We start from the raw sequence: 12,218 nt of genomic DNA, 5'->3' as shown, positions 1-12,218 counted from the left end.
AGGTATGGTAAGTCAGGACCATATTTAATGGTACACAAAGTTCGGCAGAACCCTTCTGTTGCAGATCTGGTAAGTCAGGATCATATTCAATGGTACACAAAAATCGGCAGAACCCTTCTGTTGCAGGTCTGGATCATATTTAATGATACACAAAGTTCAACAGAACCATTCTGATGCAGGTCTGGTAAGTCAGGATCATATTTAACAGTACACAAAGTTCAACAGAACCCTTCTGTTGCAGATCTGGTAAGTCAGGATCATATTTAATTGTACACAAAAGAACCCTTCTGTTACAAACTGGTAAGTCAGGATCATATTCAATGGTACACAAAAATCGGCAAAACCCTTCTGTTGCAGGTCTGGATCATATTTAATGGTACACAAAGTTCAACAGAACCCTTTTGTTGCAGGTCTGGTAAGTCAGGATCATATTTAAAGGTACACAAAGTTCGGCAGAACCCTTCTGTTGCAGATCTGGTAAGTCAGGATCATATTTAATGGTACACAAAAGAACCCTTCTGTTGCAGGTCTGGTAAGTCAGGATCATATTTAATGGTACACAAAGTTCGGCAGAACCCTTCTGTTGCAGGTCTGGTAAGTCAGGATCATATTTAATGGTACACTAAGTTCAACAGAACCCTTCTGTTGCAGGTCTGGTAAGTCAGGATCATATTTAACAGTACACAAAGTTCGGCTGAACCCTTCTGTTGCAGGTCTGGTAAGTCAGGACCATATTTAATGGTACACAAAGTTCGGCTGAACCCTTCTGTTGCAGGTCTGGTAAGTCAGGACCATATTTAATGGTACACAAAGTTCGGCAGAACCCTTCTGTTGCAGATCTGGTAAGTCAGGATCATATTCAATGGTACACAAAAATCGGCAAAACCCTTCTGTTGCAGGTCTGGATCATATTTAATGGTACACAAAGTTCAACAGAACCCTTTTGTTGCAGGTCTGGTAAGTCAGGATCATATTTAAAGGTACACAAAGTTCGGCAGAACCCTTCTGTTGCAGATCTGGTAAGTCAGGATCATATTTAATGGTACACAAAAGAACCCTTCTGTTGCAGGTCTGGTAAGTCAGGATCATATTTAATGGTACACAAAGTTCGGCAGAACCCTTCTGTTGCAGGTCTGGTAAGTCAGGACCATATTTAATGGTACACAAAGTTCAACAGAACCCTTCTGTTGCAGGTCTGGTAAGTCAGGATCATATTTAAAGGTACACAAAGTTCGGCAGAACCCTTCTGTTGCAGATCTGGTAAGTCAGGATCATATTCAATGGTACACAAAAATCGGCAGAACCCTTCTGTTGCAGGTCTGGATCATATTTAATGATACACAAAGTTCAACAGAACCATTCTGATGCAGGTCTGGTAAGTCAGGATCATATTTAACAGTACACAAAGTTCAACAGAACCCTTCTGTTGCAGATCTGGTAAGTCAGGATCATATTTAATTGTACACAAAAGAACCCTTCTGTTACAAACTGGTAAGTCAGGATCATATTCAATGGTACACAAAAATCGGCAAAACCCTTCTGTTGCAGGTCTGGATCATATTTAATGGTACACAAAGTTCAACAGAACCCTTTTGTTGCAGGTCTGGTAAGTCAGGATCATATTTAAAGGTACACAAAGTTCGGCAGAACCCTTCTGTTGCAGATCTGGTAAGTCAGGATCATATTTAATGGTACACAAAAGAACCCTTCTGTTGCAGGTCTGGTAAGTCAGGATCATATTTAATGGTACACAAAGTTCGGCAGAACCCTTCTGTTGCAGGTCTGGTAAGTCAGGATCATATTTAATGGTACACTAAGTTCAACAGAACCCTTCTGTTGCAGGTCTGGTAAGTCAGGATCATATTTAATGGTACACAAAGTTCAGCAGAACCCCCTTCTGTTGCAGGTCTGGTAAGTCAGGATCATATTTAATGGTACACAAAGTTCAACAGAACCCTTCTGTTGCAGGTATGGTAAGTCAGGATCATATTTAAAGGTACAAAAAGTTCGGCAGAACCCTTCTGTTGCAGATCTGGTAAGTCAGGATCATATTTAATGGTACACAAAGTTCGGCTGAACCCTTCTGTTGCAGGTCTGGTAAGTCAGGATCATATTTAATGGTACACAAAGTTCGGCAGAACCCTTCTGTTGCAGATCTGGTAAGTCAGGATCATATTTAACAGTACACAAAGTTCGGCAGAACCCTTCTGATGCAGGTCTGGTAAGTCAGGATCATATTTAATGGTACACAAAGTTCGGCAGAACCCTTCTGTTGCAGGTCTGGTAAGTCAGGATCATATTTAACAGTACACAAAGTTCGGCAGAACCCTTCTGTTGCAGGTCTGGTAAGTCAGGATCATATTTAACAGTACACGAAGTTCGGCAGAACCCTTCTGTTGCAGGTCTGGTAAGTCAGGATCATATTTAACAGTACCCAAAGTTCAACAGAACCCTTCTGATGCAGGTCTGGTAAGTCAGGATCATATTTAAAGGTACACAAAGTTCGGCAGAACCCTTCTGTTGCAGATCTGGTAAGTCAGGATCATATTTAAAGGTACAAAAAGTTCGGCAGAACCCTTCTGTTGCAGATCTGGTAAGTCAGGATCATATTTAATGGTACACAAAGTTCGGCTGAACCCTTCTGTTGCAGGTCTGGTAAGTCAGGATCATATTTAATGGTACACAAAGTTCGGCAGAACCCTTCTATTGCAGATCTGGTAAGTCAGGATCATATTTAACAGTACACAAAGTTCGGCAGAACCCTTCTGATGCAGGTCTGGTAAGTCAGGATCATATTTAATGGTACACAAAGTTCGGCAGAACCCTTCTGTTGCAGGTCTGGTAAGTCAGGATCATATTTAACAGTACACAAAGTTCGGCAGAACCCTTCTGTTGCAGGTCTGGTAAGTCAGGATCATATTTAACAGTACACAAAGTTCGGCAGAACCCTTCTGTTGCAGGTCTGGTAAGTAAGGATCATATTTAACAGTACCCAAAGTTCAACAGAACCCTTCTGATGCAGGTCTGGTAAGTCAGGATCATATTTAAAGGTACACAAAGTTCGGCAGAACCCTTCTGTTGCAGATCTGGTAAGTCAGGATCATATTTAATGGTACACAAAGTTTGGCAGAACCCTTCTGTTGGAGGTCTGGTAAGTCAGGATCATATTTAACAGTACACAAAGTTCAACAGAACCCTTCTGTTGCAGATCTGGTAAGTCAGGATCATATTTAATGGTACACAAAAGAACCCTTCTGTTACAAACTGGTAAGTCAGGATCATATTTAATGGTACACAAAAATCGGCAGAACCCTTCTGTTGCAGGTCTGGATCATATTTAATGGTACACAAAGTTCAACAGAACCCTTTTGTTGAAGGTCTGGTAAGTCAGGATCATATTTAAAGGTACACAAAGTTCGGCAGAACCCTTCTGTTGCAGATCTGGTAAGTCAGGACCATATTTAACAGTACACAAAGTTCGGCTGAACCCTTCTGTTGCAGGTCTGGTAAGTGAGGACCATATTTAATGGTACGCAAAGTTCGGCTGAACCCTTCTGTTGCAGGTCTGGTAAGTCAGGACCATATTTAATGGTACACAAAGTTCGGCAGAACCCTTCTGTTGCAGATCTGGTAAGTCAGGATCATATTCAATGGTACACAAAAATCGGCAGAACCCTTCTGTTGCAGGTCTGGATCATATTTAATGGTACACAAAGTTCAACAGAACCCTTCTGATGCAGGTCTGGTAAGTCAGGATCATATTTAACAGTACACAAAGTTCGGCAGAACCCTTCTGATGCAGGTCTGGTAAGTCAGGATCATATTTAACAGTACACAAAGTTCAACAGAACCCTTCTGATGCAGGTCTGGTAAGTCAGGATCATATTTAACAGTACACAAAGTTCGGCAGAACCCTTCTGATGCAGGTCTGGTAAGTCAGGATCATATTTAACAGTACACAAAGTTCAACAGAACCCTTCTGATGCAGGTCTGGTAAGTCAGGATCATATTTAAAGGTACACAAAGTTCGGCAGAACCCTTCTGATGCAGGTCTGGTAAGTCAGGATCATATTTAACAGTACACAAAGTTCGGCTGAACCCTTCTGTTGCAGGTCTGGTAAGTCAGGATCATATTTAACAGTACACAAAACGGGCTGAACCCTTCTGTTGCAGGTCTGGTAAGTCAGGACCATATTTAACAGTACACAAAGTTCGGCTGAACCCTTCTGTTGCAGATCTGGTAAGTCAGGATCATATTCAATGGTACACAAAAATCGGCAGAACCCTTCTGTTGCAGGTCTGGATCATATTTAATGGTACACAAAGTTCAACAGAACCCTTCTGATGCAGGTCTGGTAAGTCAGGATCATATTTAACAGTACACAAAGTTCAACAGAACCCTTCTGATGCAGGTCTGGTAAGTCAGGATCATATTTAAAGGTACACAAAGTTCGGCAGAACCCTTCTGATGCAGGTCTGGTAAGTCAGGATCATATTTAACAGTACACAAAGTTCGGCTGAACCCTTCTGTTGCAGGTCTGGTAAGTCAGGACCATATTTAATGGTACACAAAGTTCGGCAGAACCCTTCTGTTGCAGATCTGGTAAGTCAGGATCATATTCAATGGTACACAAAAATCGGCAGAACCCTTCTGTTGCAGGTCTGGATCATATTTAATGGTACACAAAGTTCAACAGAACCATTCTGATGCAGGTCTGGTAAGTCAGGATCATATTTAACAGTACACAAAGTTCAACAGAACCCTTCTGTTGCAGATCTGGTAAGTCAGGATCATATTTAATTGTACACAAAAGAACCCTTCTGTTACAAACTGGTAAGTCAGGATCATATTCAATGGTACACAAAAATCGGCAAAACCCTTCTGTTGCAGGTCTGGATCATATTTAATGGTACACAAAGTTCAACAGAACCCTTTTGTTGCAGGTCTGGTAAGTCAGGATCATATTTAAAGGTACACAAAGTTCGGCAGAACCCTTCTGTTGCAGATCTGGTAAGTCAGGATTATATTTAATGGTACACAAAAGAACCCTTCTGTTGCAGGTCTGGTAAGTCAGGATCATATTTAATGGTACACAAAGTTCGGCAGAACCCTTCTGTTGCAGGTCTGGTAAGTCAGGATCATATTTAATGGTACACTAAGTTCAACAGAACCCTTCTGTTGCAGGTCTGGTAAGTCAGGATCATATTTAATGGTACACAAAGTTCAGCAGAACCCCCTTCTGTTGCAGGTCTGGTAAGTCAGGATCATATTTAATGGTACACAAAGTTCAACAGAACCCTTCTGTTGCAGGTATGGTAAGTCAGGATCATATTTAAAGGTACAAAAAGTTCGGCAGAACCCTTCTGTTGCAGATCTGGTAAGTCAGGATCATATTTAATGGTACACAAAGTTCGGCTGAACCCTTCTGTTGCAGGTCTGGTAAGTCAGGATCATATTTAATGGTACACAAAGTTCGGCAGAACCCTTCTGTTGCAGATCTGGTAAGTCAGGATCATATTTAACAGTACACAAAGTTCGGCAGAACCCTTCTGATGCAGGTCTGGTAAGTCAGGATCATATTTAATGGTACACAAAGTTCGGCAGAACCCTTCTGTTGCAGGTCTGGTAAGTCAGGATCATATTTAACAGTACACAAAGTTCGGCAGAACCCTTCTGTTGCAGGTCTGGTAAGTCAGGATCATATTTAACAGTACACGAAGTTCGGCAGAACCCTTCTGTTGCAGGTCTGGTAAGTCAGGATCATATTTAACAGTACCCAAAGTTCAACAGAACCCTTCTGATGCAGGTCTGGTAAGTCAGGATCATATTTAAAGGTACACAAAGTTCGGCAGAACCCTTCTGTTGCAGATCTGGTAAGTCAGGATCATATTTAATGGTACACAAAGTTTGGCAGAACCCTTCTGTTGGAGGTCTGGTAAGTCAGGATCATATTTAACAGTACACAAAGTTCAACAGAACCCTTCTGTTGCAGATCTGGTAAGTCAGGATCATATTTAATGGTACACAAAAGAACCCTTCTGTTACAAACTGGTAAGTCAGGATCATATTTAATGGTACACAAAAATCGGCAGAACCCTTCTGTTGCAGGTCTGGATCATATTTAATGGTACACAAAGTTCAACAGAACCCTTTTGTTGCAGGTCTGGTAAGTCAGGATCATATTTAAAGGTACACAAAGTTCGGCAGAACCCTTCTGTTGCAGATCTGGTAAGTCAGGACCATATTTAACAGTACACAAAGTTCGGCTGAACCCTTCTGTTGCAGGTCTGGTAAGTGAGGACCATATTTAATGGTACGCAAAGTTCGGCTGAACCCTTCTGTTGCAGGTCTGGTAAGTCAGGACCATATTTAATGGTACACAAAGTTCGGCAGAACCCTTCTGTTGCAGATCTGGTAAGTCAGGATCATATTCAATGGTACACAAAAATCGGCAGAACCCTTCTGTTGCAGGTCTGGATCATATTTAATGGTACACAAAGTTCAACAGAACCCTTCTGATGCAGGTCTGGTAAGTCAGGATCATATTTAACAGTACACAAAGTTCGGCAGAACCCTTCTGATGCAGGTCTGGTAAGTCAGGATCATATTTAACAGTACACAAAGTTCAACAGAACCCTTCTGATGCAGGTCTGGTAAGTCAGGATCATATTTAACAGTACACAAAGTTCAGCAGAACCCTTCTGATGCAGGTCTGGTAAGTCAGGATCATATTTAACAGTACACAAAACGGGCTGAACCCTTCTGTTGCAGGTCTGGTAAGTCAGGATCATATTTAACAGTACACAAAGTTCGGCTGAACCCTTCTGTTGCAGGCCTGGTAAGTCAGGACCATATTTAACAGTACACAAAGTTCGGTTGAACCCTTCTGTTGCAGGTCTGGTAAGTCAGGACCATATCTAATGGTACACAAAGTTCGGCAGAACCCTTCTGTTGCAGATCTGGTAAGTCAGGATCATATTCAATGGTACACAAAAATCGGCAGAACCCTTCTGTTGCAGGTCTGGATCATATTTAATGGTACACAAAGTTCAACAGAACCCTTCTGATGCAGGTCTGGTAAGTCAGGATCATATTTAACAGTACACAAAGTTCAACAGAACCCTTCTGATGCAGGTCTGGTAAGTCAGGATCATATTTAAAGGTACACAAAGTTCGGCAGAACCCTTCTGATGCAGGTCTGGTAAGTCAGGATCATATTTAACAGTACACAAAGTTCGGCTGAACCCTTCTGTTGCAGGTCTGGTAAGTCAGGACCATATTTAATGGTACACAAAGTTCGGCTGAACCCTTCTGTTGCAGGTCTGGTAAGTCAGGACCATATTTAATGGTACACAAAGTTCGGCAGAACCCTTCTGTTGCAGATCTGGTAAGTCAGGATCATATTCAATGGTACACAAAAATCGGCAGAACCCTTCTGTTGCAGGTCTGGATCATATTTAATGGTACACAAAGTTCAACAGAACCCTTCTGATGCAGGTCTGGTAAGTCAGGATCATATTCAATGGTACACAAAAATCGGCAAAACCCTTCTGTTGCAGGTCTGGATCATATTTAATGGTACACAAAGTTCAACAGAACCCTTTTGTTGCAGGTCTGGTAAGTCAGGATCATATTTAAAGGTACACAAAGTTCGGCAGAACCCTTCTGTTGCAGATCTGGTAAGTCAGGATCATATTTAATGGTACACAAAAGAACCCTTCTGTTGCAGGTCTGGTAAGTCAGGATCATATTTAATGGTACACAAAGTTCGGCAGAACCCTTCTGTTGCAGGTCTGGTAAGTCAGGATCATATTTAATGGTACACTAAGTTCAACAGAACCCTTCTGTTGCAGGTCTGGTAAGTCAGGATCATATTTAACAGTACACAAAGTTCGGCTGAACCCTTCTGTTGCAGGTCTGGTAAGTCAGGACCATATTTAATGGTACACAAAGTTCGGCTGAACCCTTCTGTTGCAGGTCTGGTAAGTCAGGACCATATTTAATGGTACACAAAGTTCGGCAGAACCCTTCTGTTGCAGATCTGGTAAGTCAGGATCATATTCAATGGTACACAAAAATCGGCAAAACCCTTCTGTTGCAGGTCTGGATCATATTTAATGGTACACAAAGTTCAACAGAACCCTTTTGTTGCAGGTCTGGTAAGTCAGGATCATATTTAAAGGTACACAAAGTTCGGCAGAACCCTTCTGTTGCAGATCTGGTAAGTCAGGATCATATTTAATGGTACACAAAAGAACCCTTCTGTTGCAGGTCTGGTAAGTCAGGATCATATTTAATGGTACACAAAGTTCGGCAGAACCCTTCTGTTGCAGGTCTGGTAAGTCAGGACCATATTTAATGGTACACAAAGTTCAACAGAACCCTTCTGTTGCAGGTCTGGTAAGTCAGGATCATATTTAAAGGTACACAAAGTTCGGCAGAACCCTTCTGTTGCAGATCTGGTAAGTCAGGATCATATTCAATGGTACACAAAAATCGGCAGAACCCTTCTGTTGCAGGTCTGGATCATATTTAATGATACACAAAGTTCAACAGAACCATTCTGATGCAGGTCTGGTAAGTCAGGATCATATTTAACAGTACACAAAGTTCAACAGAACCCTTCTGTTGCAGATCTGGTAAGTCAGGATCATATTTAATTGTACACAAAAGAACCCTTCTGTTACAAACTGGTAAGTCAGGATCATATTCAATGGTACACAAAAATCGGCAAAACCCTTCTGTTGCAGGTCTGGATCATATTTAATGGTACACAAAGTTCAACAGAACCCTTTTGTTGCAGGTCTGGTAAGTCAGGATCATATTTAAAGGTACACAAAGTTCGGCAGAACCCTTCTGTTGCAGATCTGGTAAGTCAGGATCATATTTAATGGTACACAAAAGAACCCTTCTGTTGCAGGTCTGGTAAGTCAGGATCATATTTAATGGTACACAAAGTTCGGCAGAACCCTTCTGTTGCAGGTCTGGTAAGTCAGGATCATATTTAATGGTACACTAAGTTCAACAGAACCCTTCTGTTGCAGGTCTGGTAAGTCAGGATCATATTTAATGGTACACAAAGTTCAGCAGAACCCCCTTCTGTTGCAGGTCTGGTAAGTCAGGATCATATTTAACAGTACACAAAGTTCAACAGAACCCTTCTGATGCAGGTCTGGTAAGTCAGGATCATATTTAAAGGTACACAAAGTTCGGCAGAACCCTTCTGATGCAGGTCTGGTAAGTCAGGATCATATTTAACAGTACACAAAGTTCGGCTGAACCCTTCTGTTGCAGGTCTGGTAAGTCAGGACCATATTTAATGGTACACAAAGTTCGGCTGAACCCTTCTGTTGCAGGTCTGGTAAGTCAGGACCATATTTAATGGTACACAAAGTTCGGCAGAACCCTTCTGTTGCAGATCTGGTAAGTCAGGATCATATTCAATGGTACACAAAAATCGGCAGAACCCTTCTGTTGCAGGTCTGGATCATATTTAATGGTACACAAAGTTCAACAGAACCCTTCTGATGCAGGTCTGGTAAGTCAGGATCATATTCAATGGTACACAAAAATCGGCAAAACCCTTCTGTTGCAGGTCTGGATCATATTTAATGGTACACAAAGTTCAACAGAACCCTTTTGTTGCAGGTCTGGTAAGTCAGGATCATATTTAAAGGTACACAAAGTTCGGCAGAACCCTTCTGTTGCAGATCTGGTAAGTCAGGATCATATTTAATGGTACACAAAAGAACCCTTCTGTTGCAGGTCTGGTAAGTCAGGATCATATTTAATGGTACACAAAGTTCGGCAGAACCCTTCTGTTGCAGGTCTGGTAAGTCAGGATCATATTTAATGGTACACTAAGTTCAACAGAACCCTTCTGTTGCAGGTCTGGTAAGTCAGGATCATATTTAACAGTACACAAAGTTCGGCTGAACCCTTCTGTTGCAGGTCTGGTAAGTCAGGACCATATTTAATGGTACACAAAGTTCGGCTGAACCCTTCTGTTGCAGGTCTGGTAAGTCAGGACCATATTTAATGGTACACAAAGTTCGGCAGAACCCTTCTGTTGCAGATCTGGTAAGTCAGGATCATATTCAATGGTACACAAAAATCGGCAAAACCCTTCTGTTGCAGGTCTGGATCATATTTAATGGTACACAAAGTTCAACAGAACCCTTTTGTTGCAGGTCTGGTAAGTCAGGATCATATTTAAAGGTACACAAAGTTCGGCAGAACCCTTCTGTTGCAGATCTGGTAAGTCAGGATCATATTTAATGGTACACAAAAGAACCCTTCTGTTGCAGGTCTGGTAAGTCAGGATCATATTTAATGGTACACAAAGTTCGGCAGAACCCTTCTGTTGCAGGTCTGGTAAGTCAGGACCATATTTAATGGTACACAAAGTTCAACAGAACCCTTCTGTTGCAGGTCTGGTAAGTCAGGATCATATTTAAAGGTACACAAAGTTCGGCAGAACCCTTCTGTTGCAGATCTGGTAAGTCAGGATCATATTCAATGGTACACAAAAATCGGCAGAACCCTTCTGTTGCAGGTCTGGATCATATTTAATGATACACAAAGTTCAACAGAACCATTCTGATGCAGGTCTGGTAAGTCAGGATCATATTTAACAGTACACAAAGTTCAACAGAACCCTTCTGTTGCAGATCTGGTAAGTCAGGATCATATTTAATTGTACACAAAAGAACCCTTCTGTTACAAACTGGTAAGTCAGGATCATATTCAATGGTACACAAAAATCGGCAAAACCCTTCTGTTGCAGGTCTGGATCATATTTAATGGTACACAAAGTTCAACAGAACCCTTTTGTTGCAGGTCTGGTAAGTCAGGATCATATTTAAAGGTACACAAAGTTCGGCAGAACCCTTCTGTTGCAGATCTGGTAAGTCAGGATCATATTTAATGGTACACAAAAGAACCCTTCTGTTGCAGGTCTGGTAAGTCAGGATCATATTTAATGGTACACAAAGTTCGGCAGAACCCTTCTGTTGCAGGTCTGGTAAGTCAGGATCATATTTAATGGTACACTAAGTTCAACAGAACCCTTCTGTTGCAGGTCTGGTAAGTCAGGATCATATTTAATGGTACACAAAGTTCAGCAGAACCCCCTTCTGTTGCAGGTCTGGTAAGTCAGGATCATATTTAATGGTACACAAAGTTCAACAGAACCCTTCTGTTGCAGGTATGGTAAGTCAGGATCATATTTAAAGGTACAAAAAGTTCGGCAGAACCCTTCTGTTGCAGATCTGGTAAGTCAGGATCATATTTAATGGTACACAAAGTTCGGCTGAACCCTTCTGTTGCAGGTCTGGTAAGTCAGGATCATATTTAATGGTACACAAAGTTCGGCAGAACCCTTCTGTTGCAGATCTGGTAAGTCAGGATCATATTTAACAGTACACAAAGTTCGGCAGAACCCTTCTGATGCAGGTCTGGTAAGTCAGGATCATATTTAATGGTACACAAAGTTCGGCAGAACCCTTCTGTTGCAGGTCTGGTAAGTCAGGATCATATTTAACAGTACACAAAGTTCGGCAGAACCCTTCTGTTGCAGGTCTGGTAAGTCAGGATCATATTTAACAGTACACGAAGTTCGGCAGAACCCTTCTGTTGCAGGTCTGGTAAGTCAGGATCATATTTAACAGTACCCAAAGTTCAACAGAACCCTTCTGATGCAGGTCTGGTAAGTCAGGATCATATTTAAAGGTACACAAAGTTCGGCAGAACCCTTCTGTTGCAGATCTGGTAAGTCAGGATCATATTTAAAGGTACAAAAAGTTCGGCAGAACCCTTCTGTTGCAGATCTGGTAAGTCAGGATCATATTTAATGGTACACAAAGTTCGGCTGAACCCTTCTGTTGCAGGTCTGGTAAGTCAGGATCATATTTAATGGTACACAAAGTTCGGCAGAACCCTTCTGTTGCAGATCTGGTAAGTCAGGATCATATTTAACAGTACACAAAGTTCGGCAGAACCCTTCTGATGCAGGTCTGGTAAGTCAGGATCATATTTAATGGTACACAAAGTTCGGCAGAACCCTTCTGTTGCAGGTCTGGTAAGTCAGGATCATATTTAACAGTACACAAAGTTCGGCAGAACCCTTCTGTTGCAGGTCTGGTAAGTCAGGATCATATTTAACAGTACACAAAGTTCGGCAGAACCCTTCTGTTGCAGGTCTGGTAAGTAAGGATCA

Source organism: Lytechinus pictus, chromosome 3 (genome assembly GCF_037042905.1).
Source record: "Lytechinus pictus isolate F3 Inbred chromosome 3, Lp3.0, whole genome shotgun sequence".
In the NCBI taxonomy this organism is placed as follows: domain Eukaryota; kingdom Metazoa; phylum Echinodermata; class Echinoidea; order Temnopleuroida; family Toxopneustidae; genus Lytechinus; species Lytechinus pictus.
Note: the sequence above shows the minus strand (reverse complement) of the source record.